Source organism: Dreissena polymorpha, chromosome 1, assembly GCF_020536995.1.
Source record: "Dreissena polymorpha isolate Duluth1 chromosome 1, UMN_Dpol_1.0, whole genome shotgun sequence".
NCBI classification, from domain to species: domain Eukaryota; kingdom Metazoa; phylum Mollusca; class Bivalvia; order Myida; family Dreissenidae; genus Dreissena; species Dreissena polymorpha.
In genome coordinates this window covers 30,553,534-30,562,965 of record NC_068355.1, presented here as the reverse complement: position 1 = coordinate 30,562,965, position 9,432 = coordinate 30,553,534, and the positions used below count along the sequence as shown (strand labels likewise).

At 35.5% G+C, this 9,432-nt stretch overlaps 1 long non-coding RNA gene across 1 annotated transcript; it reads right to left on the bottom strand.

The window, feature by feature from the left end:
- Window positions 1-4,609: 4,609 nt before the first annotated feature.
- On the bottom strand, window positions 4,610-6,209 carry LOC127867783 (uncharacterized). Its single transcript, XR_008043656.1, has 2 exons — window positions 6,094-6,209; window positions 4,610-5,101 (listed from the first exon to the last, which is right to left on the bottom strand). It is a non-coding gene; the product is annotated as an uncharacterized LOC127867783 (long non-coding RNA).
- Between the last annotated feature and the right edge of the window lie 3,223 nt (window positions 6,210-9,432).

Below are 9,432 nucleotides of genomic sequence, written 5' to 3'. Positions count from 1 at the left end.
AGTATTTAATGCATTGAAATAGATTATATACAAATTTGAAGAAGATTCAATTGTTACCTTTTTAAAATTTAAATTGTTCAGCATATTGTGTGTCTGAAATGATCATGCGGGGCGGAGTATCACGACCGTCCAGCGCATTACTGTGTTGGAAATTCCCAACGGTAACCAGTTACCAAGCATTAATGGGATAAATAATGTATTATAAACTCCCCGTTGGTGGTATTTTGTGATAACCATAACTTGCATAAGTCAGAGGTTAATTCCGCCACGCCAGGTCAATAAATACGCACAATATCTATGAGTTAGCGGTCGATAGTCGCATAATTTGGTATAAATTATAATATTAATAATGTTTCATAAATACGCACAATATCTATGAGTAAGCGGTCGATTGTGGCATAATTCGGTTTAAATAATAATAATAATGTTCAATGTCAAAAATCTCTAAAAGCAACAGACGTAAGGTGTCTTCTGATTGGCTAACACTCAAGGGTCGGTGAAAATTGTACGTCGAAGTACATTTCTCGATCTACTTAGTAGGTCTTGCAGACTTTCGACGTCATGGTACGTCATATAGACACTAAGTACTGGTCCTACTCAGGAAACAGTTTGTTTCATCAAATGTCTCAATTCAACTTGACAGCTTGCTAAAGCAGTTGCATTTAGCATACAGTACACTGATTTAACATAATCAAAATCATGTGATGTGTCAAATCAATTTTGATTGACAAATTTGACAGGATTTTTGTTTAATCCAATAAGTTTTAGACTGTCGAATAACACACACTACGTATTGAAAGCCATACCTGGAGCTTTCGTCTGTATATCACTGACTTCATCAGAAGAATGATTTCTACTGTTGGGAAACGTTAACACCACTAATTGTCTTCTTATTTATTATCAATGTATAATTAGTGTAACAGCATAACAACATACTTGATTCGCAATTAAAATATTTAATAAATACAGGTATCTTGCAGGTTTCTAATTTTCTTTCGCAAACTATTGTTGAATAGTTTAAATTTTGTCGCCACTAAAAAACTAGCCATTTTGTAGCAATTCTAAAATCACAGTCTAAACTGCATACACTTAGCTCTATAGTTACAATATGAATGCAAATATTAGAATGCATCATGTTATATCATCCATTTTTTTTTATTTAAACATTCAAATAACACATAACACAGTACATATATAAAAAGGTATGTGGTATTGTGTGGAGATACAAAACACTTCACATCATTTATTTGCACATAAAATAATAGTTACAAAATAAGTAAAACTAAAACACAATCATCAACCTACATTTCAAGAATATTTACGTATATGAAATTACTAAGTGGTGTTATTGTATTACCTTTTACAAAATTAACATTGCTGGTTTTGTACTAGCCATAAAACATTTATCATGGATTAACAAGTAACAACCAATTTATTAATTACACAATAGAACGGAAATCATAATAATTACATTATGCGTTTACTAAACAAGCTATTTGCTACTGTTTAGAATTACACTATCTTACTAAAAATGATCACAGGTACTAAGTGCTTTTACATACTTGTGGTAAGTTTTGTATTACTAGTTTGACAATTATCGGCAGACACTTGTCGATATACAGACAAAATTTGCATGGGAACTTCCATTTTTTTTCAGCATAATTGCCTTCAAATTGTTAATTTAACAACCCTTTGACATTGTTTGCACATCTGATCTTATTATACAATAGCTGATTTTTGTTTATAGATAGACATATATAGACTTTTCAAAGTTCTATAAAAGTTCACACATGTTCCATCCAAGTAAACAAGCAGAACCAATAAAGATCACCACAGATAATAACTGTGTGTATAGCTTGGAAATTTGATAGATCAGGAATCCCTCCTTTGTTGATTTCTGTAAACCAAAACTGTCAGTTTTGCTGGATAGAATGGCTTGTATGATGCTCAGCTCTTGCCTTCGGCTTCGCAGAACAGCTTCTAAAAACGGAAAACCAACAAATATCTTAAAATTTGATCAATAATGCAGACAATTTATAAATGTCTTGTTTTTTGTTGATTTCGAATCAGGAAGATTTTTTACGTAAGATTGTAGTACGAAAATCCAACGGTATCGGATTTTGTGGTTTTAGGCCTAAACTAATTATAGTGATATGTAACCTTTCGGGATATCGGTAAAGTGCGAGCAGACGAGGTGTAAATACGTTAAAAATTAAAGCTAAAAGACTAAACAGTTAGATCGGAATATCTTTAAATTTTGTGAATAAATGTGTTTCTGGTGGATAACAACGACAACTTACCAGAATATTGCTCATAATCACACGTAAAACGTCTTTCTGAGACATTGTGTACACACCGGTCTTACTCACAATAACGAAGTGACGTCACCATCTATGTATAGAATGCTTCTGAGAGCGAATGAAAATGCGTCACATATTCTGACAAATAAACAGTAGGGTGTCGTTATTGAAATACCGCGAGAATACTGGAAGAATAGAGATGCCAACTATAATGTTTAAAACAAATACTTTTTTAACAAGCGTTTGTGATTTGTCAGGATAATAATAACAATAAGATATCGAAAAGATCAATGCAAATAAATTCGACAGAAATCTAAGATTCGGCAATATATTTAAGACGGGTTATGTTCACTTAAATTGTGTTTGGTAAAGACTGTAACTATATGTAGTGAACCAGTCTTCGGCTTATACTCACTGAAGAAGAGCATTCAGGGGAGATAATTGAGTAATGACTTAATTCTGGAACGGTTGCGAAGAAAAACAAATAATGCGAGAATATTTAGTGCGATTCGCTACACAATTATGATGTCATTGATATAACTTTTCCTGAGGTATGTATTTACATGTGATTTAGCATATGTCAAAGTGTTTTTGATTTGTTCAAGGCCATAAATAGCATCGCGAAAATATATGTCGCGTGGCAAATTTTTTTGAGACGTATCCATATGTGGTATTCTTATGTAATTTTATGTCTAAATTCCCATATGTATGAACGGTCAACGCCCGCTTCGCGGGCTTTTGCCCGTATTACAGAGGTGATACAATCAAAATGCTCTTTTAATATTTTAAAAGAGGCCCAGCGATGTCATCTCACAAATTTTGTTTCTAGGCCATCAGCATCATCGGATACCCACGTTCGACCCATTCCGTTACTCTCCATTTATCGACCGTGGGACATTACGAGCTCTTTTCACCGTTTTTGGGCGTGTCAAATCCAGTAAATTCTTTGGATCCCTCAGCGCTTCATGAGGATATTTTTTTATCAATGATACAACTCGTACTATAGAGGCTTCGGTTTTGTTGTCAAAATTGCGTCGTCTGTAGAAATGGAATTTCGTCGTGCATGCGTATACTTTAAAATTGAGAATTTAATCGACTATCAGAGTAAAAGTATCTCTAGTCTCTTACATGGGCGCGATGTCTTTTTAAGCACTCGGACAGGTGGATGGAAAAGCTTGGTGTATCAAATCGCAATTATCCAGGCGAAGCATTGACACCGCCAAAGCGAAATTCTTTTTGTAAACTGCGATTTCGTCGGTCTACTGAAAGATTACAGTTAAGGTCAAAACGGTGTGTTTTGTTTATGTCCCACAGCTAATGCTGGAGAGTAACGGAATGAATCAGTCGTGGGTATCCGACGATGGGCCTTCAGCATCATTGCTGAAATAGTGAACATTGACAATAAATAAATACTTCAAAATTGTGCAATTTTTAAAAACCTATGCAATAAATAACCAATTTTTAATAATTCATATCTCCATTTCAAATTTTGGTATTGACATAAGAAATATTATAAACTGCCACCTCACGCCGGGTATGCGAATACTTCATTGATGGATAGCACTTCACTAACAGAGAACAACAAACGCCACGCGCGAGAGGTTAGTTCCTCTGTTTTATTTAAAGTTATATCCTAAAGATTAGTTTTTAAGACAAGACACATGGTCGAGTTGATATATATAAATGGTGTACCCTTCTGAATTGGGAATACACAATTGCACGGAAGAATGGTACAGTTTTGCCCAAAAAAATAGAAAATTCGATCTGAAAACAGCATAAACTGGATGAACAGTAAACATTTTAACAAAATAAAACTACTAAGAATTATTGCAAGAAATTGTTTGCTATTCCAGCATGTAGAGTAATCACTGTGCTTCAAATACTGAAATTTTGATAGTATTCAATGAAATATAAACAAAGATAGTGCATGTTGTAATAGGTGGCATACATAAAGTTGCAGGCACTTTGTTTACTGATAAAGGGCACTTCAGATTACGGAGACTAAATTACACAAAGCGGGCACTCTAATAACTGAGTTTTATCTTCTACCTTAAATGCATTTATTAATATTATGGCTATTCATACGAAACATTTTGAAAATATTTTTTTTCAAAAATCACATTACTATTAATTTATACTATGTTAATTATAATTGCAATTTTCAAATAAGACAATATTTATTATTAAATAAATGTGTACATAATGAACTTGTTTTTTATTGGTAACTTGAGATTCAGAGAAATGAAAATACAACGGATAATGCGGATCAACACAATCGTGTTTAATTTGACTTATAGCAGAGCTCTAGATAACGGTAGTAAAGGGGTCTTTATGAGGCAAATACACATCTGTTCTTCATAAAATCCTATGTCGGCTGTGCTTATTTGAATCGCATCATCAAATGGTCTTGAAATTTAGAATTCTGCTAATATATCTTCCCACAGTTTGGAAATGGACATTTCTTGTCATAGTTCACAACCTCTACCTCATGGGTTTTCTTGTGGAATTCCATATAGTTACGAGTGGGAAAAACCTTTCCAGAACTTTCGCACATGATTGGCCTATGTTTGTCCTCGATGTGCTTCCTTTTATCTTCCTCAGTCTTAAAGAACTGAGTGCACACTGAGCACTTTATGCATCCATCCTCATGTGTCTTCAAATGACGATTCAAGTAGGCTTTCCTAGCATAACTGGCCTCACAAATTCCACACGAGAACCGTTCGCTTGTACACAATTCTTCTTCTAAACTTATGTCCAACAACGAACCGTCGGCGGAATTCATAAGCTCCGATTCACCCATCCTGTAATAAATAATTGTGTCACGTATATGCAACTTCATATGCAGCATGTGTTGTGTTTATATTAAAAACAAAGACTGATGTGCATAACTTTTAACACCACTGTCGTGTGATTAAATCGACCCGCCCGTTCTTTTATTGCTATTTTCGTTTACTGGCATTGAGCCAAAAAGTTCCAATAGAATTTCGGACCTGCATCGCTGCTGATATTAATCTCTGAGAGGCAGTTTAAGCAGAGTGATTATTCATGACATGCTATCTAATATATAAGTAAATAGCCTTAGTACCTTCATTTGGACATAAAGATAAATGGTTTAGATCAACCGTTTAGAACGTAATTTAAAATATATGGTCATATAGATTTCACTCATTAGACATATCCATTATGTTTAACATTTATCTTTTACATTTATACCAAATCATAATCATATTTCAAAGGGATTAGAACATGCTTCGGTAATTCGTTTTTTATTTGCGTACTAGGCATTAAATTTTTATTTATTGCCTGCTTACTTTAACAATATTCCACAGCGAATTCTGCATTTTTGATTCACAAAAACGAGTGTGTTATATCTGGAAAAAAGTGTCTAGATGTCGGGAAACGAAGTGCCATTGTTTTTTAGATGATCGGTAAACGAAGTGCAGATGAAAAATGTGCATGCGACTCTTAAAAAATTTGAATTTTCTCAAATACATTAGTAAACTAAAATGTAACATGTTGTAACATTACTGGATATATTGATCTTTTATTTCGAATAGTAAGCACGTTCTTGATTTATTTCCAAGTATGTTTATTTTGTTAAAATATGTACTGTTCATTCAATTCATGCTGATTATCGATGGAATTTTATCGTTTTTTTTTTAATAATTCACCGTTTTTCCGCGAATTTCTTTCTTCGCAATACGAAGAGCTAAACCATTAATCACCCAAACAATGTTCTGTGTCTAAAAACCAAATAAACAGAACATAAATACAAAAAAGCTGAAGAACTCACCTCTCGCGCGTGGCTTTTGTTGTTCTCTGTTAGTGAAGTGCCATCCGTCAACGAAGTATTCGCATACCGGCGTGTTGATGCTTTCTGATTTGTTTTCAGCTGAGAAACACTTTGTTCAACTTTCTTTAAGTGACTTGCTTATGACTTTTGCAACAGCGGAAGTGGTAAATTAGCTACATTCTGCATGTAAACAGTACATGTACTACATACACACTGCGCGTATTTTTGTAATGCTCTGTGATTGACTATAATTAACAGATGTGTTGTTTTTTCACCGCAGTTGAGCACGGTGCAGACGGTGCGCGCGTGTTGAACTGGTACCACCGTCAGTTAACGGAAGCTGCGCACGAGCGCTACTGCGCAGATTATGCGCAGAAAAGCGTCTCCATAGCAACCTAGCTGATTTCTTCGCGGGAACCTGGGCCAATGGTAGTATTGTGCATAATTATGATATGTATGGACAGTTAGTCGTTATATCAGAGAGATAATCACAATAACGAGTATGCAAAATATGAAAATATAAGTTGATTGTTCAATCAGGCGCAATTTGCTATGTGAGTCTTTGATAATTTTTGATCCTCCAATAAAGAAGTATGATGAGGAACATTATCGTATTCATGAGTTTTTAAACGTTTCGTTATTTTCGAATTTCCGCAAGTCATTTTTAAATAGAGACTTTTGACATTGGTTTTACTAATTCACTCCCTGTAATATCGAAATTTTCACCGAAAATACATGTAACCAAATTCATGTGCTAGCACGTGAGTATCTATATAAGTCTCGCTTAAGGAAAACCGGACTTTATGCAAGTGCTTACATTGTCCCGGATTAGCCTGTGCTGACTGCAGAGGCTAATCTGAAAGGCACTTTACGCACATGCATAAAGACCAGTTTTCCGAGATTGATGCTAAAATAAGCTTTAAAGTGTTTTTAGTGGAGGTAATAGAAGAGAACCGCTATGGGACGTCACAGCCCTTTCGCTTCAGAGAGGATGACTACAACAATCGGGCTCTCAACAATCTGCCCTATCTCCGCTTGCACGCGGGTCACGTTGACCTTCTCAAGAAGGAGTGTCTCGCCAATGTGCACTTTGGTTACACGCACTTCTTGTTGAGTAAGCTTTATGGTTAAGAAATGTTACATCGTATGTTATAATTACCCTCTTAAATTGTTACGACCTAACGCTCTACCTTTGGTTTTAGTTGTCGTTTACTGTCATTGCTACCACTGTAACTAGTGTATGCGGACTTAGTTACCTGATGTAATTGTAGACTGATAAAATGACTTTTTACCTGTTTAAATACACGTTAAAGTGAGACTGCACGATTTTGTCAAATATTTATTAATTTACATAAATTAAAATAAAAGTTAAGAAGAACATGTGTTGAAAAATGCGAAATAAGCCAGATATTTAATTCTGAAATCGAAAATGTCTGTACGGTCGAATCTCGGGAGTCGAATTCGCCAGCATGTATATCATGCATGTACGATGTGAATCTAAATTTAGTTTAAGTTCAGATTCGTTCATACGACACAAAGACACAATTTTATTTTAAGGATCATTTTAATTTCCTGCAACGATATCTATTCATACGACACACGAACACTAACTCCGACCCTAATGAAAAGACGAATGCTTCGGCTATTGTAGGAAAATATGTACGAAATATCTTCGTCACAATCGGCTCGGGGCGCTAATTTGTCTATGCTGCATTTTATGAAATTCGTCTTCAAAGTATAATTTTTTTTGCCTATTTCGTGTTATTCTTACATAATTTTTTTATCAATTTAACACATATAAAAATCGTGCAGTCTCACTTTAATTTAGATTGTTTGAGTTTTTTATGTGAACATTATGTATAGCTTTCAACGAATAAGTAAGTAAACTTTGCTCAGTAACATTTTTAGCTTTTCGTTAAAAAACATCTGACATAGATAAAAGTATATTTTTCAAAGTAAACAAAACACTGTCTCTTGTACTAACACTGGAACATGAGCCAAACGCGTCTTAAAGTATGTATTTCACGCATGTTTCTCGCGGTTATCCCAGGGCGCTTTTAGACGACTTCACGGCGGCCAAAGCGGCATTCCCGGGGAAACCCCTGATCAAGTGCATTCTGGAGGCGCTTTTGCTCTCCCGGAAGGGGCTGCAGATGGATCCGGTTCAGTTCATGCCTCAGCTTCTATGGCGCCTGGAGGACAACGAGGTTTGAAATAGGACTGATATGAGCCTCGTTTCAAGAAAACTGGTCTTAATGCATGTGCGTAAAGTGTTTCCCAGATTACCCTGTGCAGTCCACACATTCTAATCAGGGACGATACTTTTCGCCGAAACTGGATTTGCGTTTAGAAGAGACTTCTTTTTAACGAAACATTCCATATAAGCGGAAAGTTGCTGACTGTTCTGGCTAATCTGGGACGACAGTTTATTTACATGCGTTAAGCCCAGTTTTCCCAGAACTAGATGCATATTTATAAACATACATTAAGGTAAAACAAGAATACAAAATCATTTTTGTACATCTCCGGTAGCACTTGAATAATAGATAATTGAATAAGAGATCTGCTAGTCAAATATCGTTATTACTTAAGAAACCCCGCGCATACAAGTGGAACACTCTTTTTCACCAAAAATAATCAAAATATGCTGTTTGATGTTACAATACGTTATATGTATACAGACTTTTAACAAGGACAATCACCGAGAAATGTTTTCTTAAAAGTTCTGTATGAATTGAGCCGCTTCATGCAAACACTGTTCTTTTGCCGTATGTAGTCAGCGAATCCCCAGGTCAGCCTGCGCATTCATTCAGTCGGATCAGGAGCTACCATGTCTGCTATTGACATCACGAAATATCGCGTGACTTTAAAGAGGACAAAGTAACTCCTGACCAGAGTGCGCAATCGGCATACGACCCATATTCGCATGACGCGGCTCATTGCAGTGTTTTGTTTCAGTCAACAGCCGAGTTCAAGCAGCGCTTACGTGAATATAGCTCAAAAGTGTGGTTCGAGCCCGATGTCAACATCCTGGAGCGTACCGGGGGTCAACTGCTACACAGCATCCACGTGCACGCGTCCGAAATTGACATGATGACGATTACGTCATGTGGAACTTTCGTAATCACAGGTGCATTATACGTTATGGCATAACTTTATAAAAGAGTTGCTTTTTGTGGGGGGTTTTACAAAACTGAATTACCGTTTTTAGTTTCACAATTTTCGACATGTATAAATTGTAAGAGTGGGTATTTTATTACAGTTTTGAACTTTCTTTATCAACATATATAAGCGTAATCGAGGCCACATATTTCCATTACGATGAAACAAATATTGCAC